This window comes from Oenanthe melanoleuca, unplaced genomic scaffold (genome assembly GCF_029582105.1).
Source record: "Oenanthe melanoleuca isolate GR-GAL-2019-014 unplaced genomic scaffold, OMel1.0 S001, whole genome shotgun sequence".
Lineage (NCBI taxonomy): Eukaryota > Metazoa > Chordata > Aves > Passeriformes > Muscicapidae > Oenanthe > Oenanthe melanoleuca.
Genome location: NW_026612650.1, coordinates 1,726,089 through 1,737,810, shown reverse-complemented (window position 1 = coordinate 1,737,810; position 11,722 = coordinate 1,726,089). Strand labels below are relative to the sequence as shown.

The 11,722-nt window shown below is 48.3% G+C and overlaps 1 pseudogene; it reads right to left on the bottom strand.

Moving 5' to 3' along the window:
• Positions 1-266: 266 nt before the first annotated feature.
• LOC130266079 (olfactory receptor 14A16-like) lies at positions 267-5,184 on the bottom strand (annotated as a pseudogene).
• Positions 5,185-11,722: the final 6,538 nt, after the last annotated feature.

Here is an 11,722-nt window from a genome sequence, read left to right as displayed (position 1 = left end):
CACTGGAGTGGGAACCACAACTCATCAGGTTTGTGTCCTTTGGGGCTCAGGGACTGAGGTGAGTCAGAAGCATAGAAAGGTTTCTTGCAAACAAACAGAAATTGAATGTGATACAGTTTAATAACCATCACAGCTCCTCCCTCAGCTCTCTGTGATGTCCCAGCAGCATCATCTGACCTGTCCACCTTCCCCAGGGGATTTCTGTGCAGGAAGAGTTTTAGACAAAGATATAAGAAAAGGTGATTCTGTGATAGATATAAACACAATTAAGATGTTGACAAATATGATATTTATTTGAATTTATGAAAGATTGGGCAACTCCCTGAAGCTCAAAGCATGAAACCAGTGAGTTAAGAGACGCTTGAATGACCAGAGAGCATCTAGAGTAGGAAATCTGGGAGCAATGGGAAGGACATAGATACAGCTGGTCTAGTGAAGAGATGTCCTTTGACATGGCCATTTAAACAGGAGAGCTGGAAACACCTAAAGGAAGAGGGAGAGGAAATAACAGACTGAATATTGGTGACACAAGTAGAGGGCAAAATCAGTATTTCTTCTACTGCCTTTAGTATACGCCCAGGAAATTCCTGTTCCTGGTGGGAAAACTTGGCCATTTCTTAAAAGTACTCAAGTCACCCAGATAATAAAAATATGCTTGCATATCATGAAATGTACGAGTATTAAAACCTGTGTCCCTTTCCAGGCAGACATCAGCTGTGTGCCCATGAACAGGCAGTGCCACTTGTAGGGCCCCAGTGCCCTGAGGTGCTGAACTGGGGTTGGAGTTCTCAGAGAGGAGCTGAGGGAGAGCAGAGCACCTCACAAACTGCAGATCCCTGACAGCCCCAAAGGGCTCCAGTCCCATAAACATCTGCTCTGCTCCAGGCTGAAATAGGGACCAGCTCCGTGCCAGGATCAGCAGACAACTGAGTGTCTGCTGGAATGAAACCCCCCTCCCCATCCCGCAGCTACCCTGCCTTTTCAGCTTCCAGCCTTGGTCTCCAGCACAGCCATGGAGGTTCTTTGGGCTCTTGGCAATTCCTGCAGCCACCAAGGCCAGCTGAGCTCTGCCCTTGCCACAGCCAGCCCTGCCCAGTGCAGGCAATGCAGAGCAATTCCTTGTGTGTGCCTGGCCTTGCTGTCAGCCCCGGCAGCAGCTCTGTGGCCCCTTTGTGCCGCGCTGGCCCAGCCATGGTGGCACAGCCCCTGTGCAGGCCCAGCCCAGGACAGGAGCATTGCGGGTGGAACGGTGCCCACAGCAGCCCTGGGGCTCTGTGCCCCATGTCCTCCCTGCTGGGCAGCCTCTGCCAGCTCCTGCACAGCCCGTGGCACCTGTGGGCCTGCACTGACAGCCCTGCCCCGGGCTCTGCCAGGCTCTGGGCCAGCAGAGAGGCCGGGCAGGGCTGGCCATGGCCGGGAACAGGCCCTGAGCCCCGCAGGAGGCTGGAGCTGGGCCACAGCCAAACTCAGCCCAGGGAAAACCTGGGCTCAGCAGGCAGGGCTGGCAATGTCTGCAGACAGAGGCTGGCGGTGACAAATGTCCTGCTCTGTGCCCTTGGTGGCATGCACGGAGCAGTCTCTTCTGTCGAGCACATCTGTTGCCAGCTGAAGAATCCTTGCAAACCTGCACAGTCAATACAGTTTTGGTTGTGCCAAATTATTACTCAAAGGAAACAAATCAAAACCATATTAAACATTCATGAAGAAGGGGAACAGAAAACTACAGTTCATTGATCAAGGGTCTCCAAAATAAGGAAAAAAATTTCAGTAAGGACAGACTGGGCCTGTCATCTTATGAACTGGAAGCCATTCACAGTAGGAAGCGGGCAGTCTCTGCCTTCTGGACAGCATCGTTCACTCACCTTTTTCCTCAGGGCATCCTTGAGATCCTGATTCCTCAGGCTGTAGATGAGGGGGTTCAGGGTTGGAGGTACCACTGAGTACAGAACTGACAGAGACACATCCAAGGATAGGGAAGACATGGAAAGTGGCTTAAGGTAGGTAAAAAATGAAGTGCTGATAAACAGGGAGACCACAGCCAGGTGAGGGAGGCAGGTGGAAAAGGCTTTGTGCCGTCCCTGCTCAGAGGGGATCCTCAGCACGGCCCTGAAGATCTGCACATAGGAGAAAACAATGAATACAAAACAACCAAATAACAGAAAAGCACTACCCATAAGAGCCCAAGTTCCTTAGTGTAGTAATTTGAGCAGGAGAGCTTGAGGATATGTGGGATATCACAGAAGAACTGGCCCAGGGAATTGCCGCAGCATAGGGGCAGGGAAAATGTATTGGCTGTGTGCAGCAGAGCAGTGAGAAAGCCACTGGCCCAGGCAGCTGCTGCCATGTGGGCACAAGCTCTGCTGCCCAGGAGGGTCCCGTAGTGCAGGGGTTTGCAGATGGACACGTAGCGGTCGTAGCACATCACAGTTAGGAGGAAATACTCTGCTGAGATAAAGAAGAGAAAGAAGAACATCTGTGCAGCACATCCTGAGAAGGAGATGTTCCTGGTGTCCCAGAGGGAATTGTGCATGGCTTTGGGGAGAGTGGTGCAGATGCAGCCCAGGTCAGTGAGGGCCAGGTTGAGCAGGAAGAAGAACATGGGGGTGTGCAGGTGGTGGCTGCAGGCTACGGCGCTGATGATGAGGCCGTTGCCCAGGAGGGCAGCCAGGGAGATGCCCAGGAAGAGGCAGAAGTGCAGGAGCTGCAGCTGCCACGTGTCTGCCAATGGCAGCAGGAGGAAGTGGCTGATGGAGCTGCTGTTGGACATTTGCTCTGGCCAAACATGGGGACCTGTTCATGGATAAAGGATAGTGACAAGTCAGCAGAGGCTGCTTTGGGCCAGACCTGGTCAATTCTCTGTACGCTGTCCTGCTGTGACTCAGCCTCCCTTGTTTCTGCTCTGGGAAACTTTCTCCCAGGTCCCTGACTGAGCTCCAGTTGTGCTTTCTGAGAGCTGCAGGACAAGCCAGGCCTGTGCAGGGGGCTCTCTAGGATCCATCCCTGCCCTGCCGCCGTGGGTTTTTGGCTGTGTGGCAGAGGGACAAGCCTGTATATTCAGGATTCCTCAATGGAATCCCTTTTAAAAGGCTGCTGCTTCTGCATTCCCACTTCTAAAGGGCATGGAGACCAGGAAGGAATTTTAGCTATTATTTTCCTGCCCACACATCATTCCTGATTCTATGAGGACACAAATCCACAGCATTTCTGCTGTACTCACAGTTTTCCACTGAGAGATGTGAGAGGCAAAGGATTCCCTGTGGCTCAGGGCAAGGTGAGGGTCTGGATGGGCTTGTTCCCAACTGCCCTGGGTTTGCACCTTTGGCTGCAGAGTACAGTCACACTCCTGTGTCACCCTGGGATAGGCCAGACCCTGCCCAGAGCAGAGGGATCCCTGAATGTCTCACCCTCTCTAAAGGTCTCTGAGCAAGATCTCAGCACCCCCTTCTGCCAAGGACACTCGTGGTTCCCTTGGTAAACCCAACAGCATTTCCTCAGCTGTGGCATCTTTGCACTTCCCTGTGGGACACTCAGGGAGCTCGAAGAGGCTCTGGCACAGATTTGCACCCAGGAGGGCAGCTCAGAGCTTGGAAGGACACAGCAAGGAGACCCCCAGATGTGCCCATGATGGGATCTCAGGGAGGGGGCTCAGCTCATTCCCCTTTCCCATGGACTGCTTTGCCCACAGCCCCACAGGTCACAGGGAAGTTTGGACACCCCATTCCCATGGACACCCCAGCCTGGCAGGAATCCCAAGGGCAGTGCCTGACTCAGCTGCTGCAATCCCAGAGCCTCCCTGAGAGCAGCAGATTACAATGACAGTATCAGAGGAGTGCAGAAACTAGAGAAGATGTTGTGGTGCTGTGCCTGGGAGGGCAGGGCAGAGACAGCCGGGCACTCAGGGCAGTGCTCCCAACCCAGCTGTGCACAGCACCTCCCACACACCAACAGTGCCCTCCTGCCCCCAGCATTGCTCTGTTCAGCACCCTCTCCCTCCCTGAGCATCTCCCTGGACCTGGACATTTCCCTCCTGAGAGCTGCCCTGTCCCTGCCAGGCTCACAGAGCCCATCCCACCCTCTGTGCCCTCACCTGCCCTACAGAAACCTGCCTGTCTGCAGGGCCCTGCCTGGGGCAGAGTCTGTCTGCAGGTGGGCAAGGGCAGCTCAGGAGAGCCCTGCTGGGCCCTGCAAAGGGGATGCTGGTGCTGCCCAGGGCTGGGGAGTGGCTGAAAGCTCCTTGGGAGGCTCCAGCAGAGAGACTGACCACCCAAAGTTACAGATCCGGACTCTCTGTAAATATTCAAACATTACTTTGCAGATCCTGTGTGTCCCTTTCAACTCAGAATGTTCCGTCATTCTCTGATTACAATTCCTGTTCTGCTTCTCTCATCCCCCTGTTGTCTATAATCAAAAGAGAAAAAAACCCTTGCAACACCGTTAGAACAGTAAAGTAAAAACCAAACCTTTATTGGAAGCTTCCAGGTGTCCCAGTGGGGATGAGGCACATCCAGCCCCCAATTCCAACAATCTATTAGGGTTGATTAACTAGGATATTTAACAGGAACATCCATTAGGAGAGTCAGTTGTGCCTGTTAGATACCCTTGAGTCAACCCTTGGAGAAGGTCCAAGGGCTTCTTTGCTCCAGTTTTGTTATGAATGCTCACATTCTGGGTAAAAAAAAAAAAAAGTTCTTCTTGTAGGACCTCTTCCTGATAATAAGACTATACAGTATTTCAGGAATGTATTTAGAAGGTCAGCTTATTGTTCAAAAATCTAAGAGAAAGGTTAGGAAATGTACCAGAGTTAATTAAGGATTACAGTTATATAAGTATATAATAGTAGTTTAATAGAGTTACTTAAGGGTTTAATAGAGTCAATTAAGAATTATAGTCTTATAACTATATAATAATAATAGTTTACAGAGCTATGAATATAGGAAAAATGTATAAAAAGCAGAAAACTTTTTGCCATCACCCCAAATTTCTCACCCTGCTCCAAGGAGGAAATTTAAAACACTCTCAGGAAAGCTCCTGATCTTTACAGCAATCCCAGGTTTACCTTCTTTTGGGAACTGTCATCCGGAGCTGTGCCCAGGCTGGTGTGGAGCTGGGAGCAGCCCTGCCCCACCCAGCACCTCTCAGCAGCAGCACCTGCCCTGCTCAGGGTTGCTCCTTGCCCCCACAGCTTCTCCCCCAGCGCTGGGAGCAGCTGCCCGGGCTGGCTGAGAGCTGTCCCTGGCAGGGAGCAGAGTCCCTGCCCCAGCACAGCGCCCTGGGCTGCAGGACCCTGTTCTGCAGGACAGCCCTGGGCACCCCTGGCTGCAGCCCCGGCTGCTCAGCCCTGCAGCAGAGCCTGGACACAGGGAGCTGCCTGGGGCTGTGCCTCGGCTGCTGCAGCAGGGAAACCCAGCCCTGCCCTAGAGCCACATCCCCTGCACTGCAGCAGCTCTGAGACTCCTCCTGGAAGGTCCTGAAAGCTGTGGGATGTGCCAGCTTGAGGAGATCCCTGCAGCAACTGCAGCTTATCTTCCCACAGCCAGAGAGTGGCTGTTTGAAACACTGTGAGGATTTCTGCTCTAGTGAGCCCTCAGTGAGCTCTGCTCTGTGCTCCCAGCCCAGGCTGAGTTTAACCCCTCTGTAGCTCTGTGCTGTGCCCAGGGTGGCTGCAGGCAGTGCCCCAGCCCTACTGGGCTGTGCACAGGAGCTGCTGCTGGGCAGAGCTGTCTCTCTGCAGTGCTGCCCTTGCCAGGAGCTGCCTCTGTGCCAGGAGCCCAGCCCAGCTCAGCAGCACAGACACAGCACAAGGATTTTAATGACCCTCTTGGGGGTTTTGGTGCTGAGGCCCTGAACATCAGTCATCAAGAGGGTGCTGAAGAAACCTCTCAAGAACTCCAAGTCAGAATCATACTCTAAAGATTCTTGAAGTTAATGGGTGCCACTGGGGGGACACAACTGAGAAAGTGTCCCCAGTTCCTCCAGGGAACTGGAGAGAGTGGTAACAGGAGGGGAAAAGCAGAAGCCAAATCTTGGTGCCCTGGGGCACAGCAGGGTCTGTACCACCAAGGGCTGGGAGGAGACACCTTGTCCTGAGGCACTGGGGCCTCCTGGCACAGCCCCAGCAAGGCTGGGCACTGTCACCCCTTGTGCTGCCCTCAGCATCTCCCCACATCCCAGTGGCCTCAGGGATCTGCTGGGACCAGTCCCTGGGGAGCCTTGGTCAGGAATGGCCCTGGGGGCTCCTTCATGCTGCCAGGGACTGCAGGTTTTTCAAAGGACTTTGGGTTTTGCTTTTGCCTTGGAGTCTCTGAGAACTTTGTGCAGTCATGGCCTCCAGTTATCTGCTTTAATTAGTCTCTTGAGAGCCTTTGTCAGGAACAACACTCAGTGGGGCTCAATGCCTCTAGGTGCTTCAGATTTTAATGTATTTTCCTTTTTCCTTTTCTCTCTCAGTCTCTGAGAAGATTTTGTGCAATCATGACCGCCCATTCTCTCCTCCAAGAAGTCTATTAGGAGCCTGTGTTGGGGATGGACCTCAGTGGGACCCATTAATGCTTTGAGACACTTTGGGTTTTTCTTCTAACATGGACTCCTGGAAAGGTTTGTGCAATCTTTTCTCAGGCCTTGAGTTTCCAGTGCTCAGCACCAAATGCACCACGGGGCTCACTGGGATCAAGCAAGTCCTATCAAACTATGGCTCTGCCTTGATTTTTCTCTGGTCTAGTACAGTTCATTAGGAAGTTTTTCAACTCCATTTATGGAGAAATACTTCAAAGAGCTTCTAAGAAATATGTATTCTTATATTAGAGGGTGTCTTTTATAGCTGTTCTCTTTTGGGAAGAGGTGATTGCAGCATTCTGTGATTGATAATAATCCAGGGTGTCTCCTCAGGAGGTCTCGCCTGCTCAGAGAAGCTGTGCCTTGATATCTGACCCAATGTGGACAACCTGGCTCCACACTCCCCAATCCCATCCTGTCTGTCCTCCCTCACCTGGGACCTGCTTTGCTTGGAGAACTGGCTGCACTCAGGCAAACAGGGTTTTTCCCTTTTCATTTTTTTGAAGCAATCTAAAACTCCTGAGTTCCCCCACTACAAACAGACACCGTCCTTAAGGGTGTGCCAAGCTCAAGCTGCCACCAAGGAGGTTTCTCTTCCCAAGGCACAACCCTGCAAGAACTCTTTTAGACCTTTGGACTCCTCAGTTCCACGAGGCTTTGCTGTGTCACCATGGCCCCTTGGCTCTGTGAGGTTCTGTAGTGTCACAGTGCAGATTTGGTTCCAGGAGGCCCTGCTGTCTCATAAGGGTGTCCTTGCTTCTGTGGGGCCCCATGGTGTCATATTGGCCCTTTGGTTCCATGGGGCTGCACAGTGTCACAGGGGTTTCCTTTTCCCTATGGCAATCAGCAGCAAACCCCCCTGGCAGGTTCAAATGCCTGGGAAGAAGGAGGAGGGGGACATTTGGAATGATGGTTTTCACCTTCCCAGGTAGCAGTGATGTGGGGTGGGGCCCTGCTGTCCTGGAGATGGTTGAACAACGGCCTGCCCATGGAAGTGGTAAGAGACAACAACCTCTGTCCATGGAACTACAACAGCAGGGAAGTCAGGCAGAAGACTGGGCTTAAAAGACTGTCACCAGCACAGAAAACATCAATCTGAAAGGAGAGATGTATGATAATGTCTTTACAAATCATTTCATTAGTGAGGGATGAGTGTTAGGGTCTTTGAAATTGGCCATAATTTTTCTACTGCCTTTGGGCAGCAGGTTTATTACTGTGCACAGAGAGCTTGGCTCCTGAAACAGACAATGGTCTGCACAAGGCTGAACTTCAGAGGAAAATGCCAGGTTCAAGGGGGATATGGGGCAGGTGAGTCAGAAAGGCTGTACCTTCCCTCTACCTTGACCAGTGGGGAAAGGACAAGGGCAACATGCAGGCAGGAGTTTAAGATAAAAGGAGGCTGCACCCTCTGAAATCTTGAGAGAGAAAACCCTGCAGGAATGTCCTCCAGAGAACTCTCTCTGTTTATTCAAATAAATTGGAAGGACTCCTCTGTCTCATTTTTGGACATAAAGCTCTGGCATTTGTGGATTTTCCTGACAGTGACAACATGGAATCTCATGGAACCAAGTGTCCAAACTTTCATGGTGCAGCCTCATAGAGCAGTGGAGACCAGTGTGTCACAATGGGAAGACATGGAACAAGGCTCCACTGTGACCCAGCAGGGCATCATGGAATGCACGAGATCATTCTGACGGAATGGACACTCATGGAACCAAGTGCTCACTGTTTTACAGTGTGGCCTCATGAAATGCTGGAGACCATTGTGCTGCAATGGAAACATAAGGAATAAAGGCTGCTCTTTGACCCAGCAGGGCCTCCATGGAATCCAAGAGACCACAGTGATGCAATAGAACCTCAAGGAACAAAGGGTCAATTGTCAACACATCAGGCTCTGTAAAACTAAGGAGAACATTGCGATGCAATGGATTTTCATGGAACCAAGGCCCCATTGTGGCACAGCATGGCCTGATGGAAACCCGGTGCCACTGGGACATCTCCAGCCTTGGAGGAAGTAAGTGTCCATTGTGACACAGCACAGCCTCATGAATCACAGGAGAGCACAGTGACACAATGGCATCTTGGGGAGCCTGAATTGTTAAAACCGATATGTTCACGAACAAAACTCTCTAACTAGTTAAAGTTAGAAAGTGGTCTGTTTATTAAGATGCCAGCGGGCTGCACGGGAGTTGTCCCCTTGAGACATGGCAGCCTCATACAAGGTTCCTTGCCTTCTATTTATTTCTCAAAATCTTACATTCTATGCATATACAGAACCCCAGCACCTCTCATTCCCACTCCGTATTAAAGTGAGGCTATTAGTCCTTCACGTGTGCACAATTCTACTCTTGAGTTGGATAAGTGGTCTCAAATTGGGTCAGTGGTCTTGAAAGATGAAGTAAGAAAAGTCTTCATCAGGTCTCCTTGACCTTTTGGCACAATCTAAGGTCCTCTGCTTCGTGATAGATTGGTATGAAGTTCAGGCGTTAGCCATTGTTCTACTGGTTTCAACCTGTTCTTACAATGGTTCACTTACTCCAGCTCTTTCTATAAATGAAACTGAAACAAGCACATAATTGGAAACAATACCTCTATTATCTTTAGTTTAAGCATCTAATAATCATTAATCTAACACTTGCTAATCTAACTTACACCCTGATCAATATGAATTGCTTCTAACCCACTAAAATTTTAACTCTTTAAAATAATGATTCAAGCCAAGTGTTAATTGTAAACACAGTGAGTACTCATGAAAGCCAGGAGACCATTATGACACAGTAGAATCTCATGGAATCAAGTCTAAATTGATACAAAGTGGGACCTCATGGAACCCAGGTGTAAATTGATACAAAGAGGGACCTCATGGAACCCAGGAGACCATTATAACACTGTGGAATCTTATGGATTCAAGTGTCCACAGTTTCACAGTGTTGCCCGATCCGAAGAAGACTCAAACAACCAAAGTCGTTTATGCGGTGCTTTATTGAGGGCCCGGGAGCCTGTGGACTAGCGTCTAAAGACAGAGCCCCATCTCACAGAAAATTTACAGGGTTTTTATATACTTCTTTACATGATTTCTTCATCATAACAAATTCTTGCTTCATTCTCGATACCTGGTACCATAATCTTTCTGACATTTAAATTTCTGCCAAAAGGTACATTCTCTAGATAAATGGATACACTCCTTAAGATAAGTAATTATTTCTTAACTACACTGCTTGCATTACGAAATTGGCTATAATAGTTCATCTACAGGTTAAATGCGGCCTATCAAGCCTTAGCATGACTACTACTAATGTCAACTAATGTTAACTATTAAGGTTCACTACTATCTTAATACGGTTCATTTAATCAAATGGCAACATTTCCGCCCTTTTGAGCATTCTTCAGTTTTCTGCAAGGATGCTCAACTCTCAGTCATTATCGGGTCTTTCAAATGCTGGATTTTCTTGCCCAATAGCAACTTCATACTTCGGAGGAGGCAGGTACATCTCATTAGTTCTTGTCAAGGCTTTTATCACTCTTCTGGTGCGTTTTGTTTCTTTTTCGATGACTCCTAAAACACACTTATACACTAGCCAAATGATTAATAATAGAACTGCAAACAACAGAATGTACTGTATTACAGACGAAACCCATCCAGAAACCTGAAGTCCTAAAGATTCAAAAATTTCTCCGATCCAATTATGTTGTGCTTCCTTTTCAATGTCTTTTGTCTTGGATTCAATTGTTTCTAATTGAGAGATATCTTTTTCCACTTCAATGGTCATGTTTGGAATATGGATGCAGCAGTGGTCAATTTTTGTTTTTAGATACTGACACACACCATGCTCTTTTAACAAAAGCATATCTAATGCCATTCTATTTTGCAAAGTCATTCGGGACGTGGCTTGCAATTGCAAATTCATGTCTTTGAATCTTTTTTTAGTAGCTGCTGCTAATCTTTCAGTCTGCCCTAGCAGTTTGTACAACATTTTTCTGTTCCTATAGGCGGCTACAGGTGCAAATAGTGATTCCAAAGCCCACCCAAATTTAACTCCACCATCAGGCTCATGCCATTTATTTTCTAACTCAGTGAATGCATCTACTTCCCTTTTCTTCCGGTTGGATTGTAATTTTGATTGCTTCCACAGAGGGCAAAGGGTGGGGACTCCTAAAGTGATTTGTGTTACAGGCCCATCTATAGGAATATGTGTGGTCCATTGTCCATGTCCCATTACCCAAACTAAATTTCCTGGACTTCTAATTGTGGTATCTCTACAACTTACAGCTTTTTTAATTCCACTTCTACTTAGTGCAGCTACTCTTCCCATAATTGTATGATTAATTTTCCTACATTCACATCCCCACTTAAGTAGTACTCTAAGAGGGGCTAGACTGATCTGGCTTTCTGGGGTATCACATGTAATAACTTTAGTACAATTCCAATTTTCTTTAGTTTTTTTAATTTCTCTTGTAGAGGTTTCTGTCTTATAGACTTCCACCAGGGTTTGATTTTTACTTCCTGTCCATTGTATACACCAGTTCACTGCTCCAATATAGCTGTAATGTTCTAATAAACTCGGACCCCATACGGCTTTCCAGTCATCCCAAATCACATGTTGTTGGCTTATATTTTGACACGTAACTTCTTGGCAAGGTTGCTTTGTTTTAACTTTTACATCTCTAGCAGCATACAATGCTGCATGCCATACATTTTCCTTTTTGACAGTAACTATTTCTCTTTCCTTCCTTTCAATGTGACATACGGTAGACGTGTTTTCTGCCGTTTTAGGTAGTAATGGAACGGGAATTATTCCCCATGGAATTGGTTCTCCTGCCGCTTGTGGAAGTGGCAGGCATGCTGTAATTCGGGATACGATTTGCACCATTCCAAAATCTCTAATTAACCCTACTACCAAATTTTCTTGTTTGTGACTTTGATGTACAGCTGCTTCTATATCTCTCAGCTCTCTACGCTTCTTTTCTACCGGGGATACTATGTGAGTGGGCCTGATTCCTTGTCCAGCTTCTACTATTTTTATTCCATAATCAGCATCAAGTTCACATATCACTAAACTCAAGTATTTTCCTTCAGTAAAACCAATTTGAGGGTTACTAATATTTAACCATCCCATACCTTTTCCAGATTCTTCCCACCAGTTAATTCCTTGGTCTATTCTATCCCATG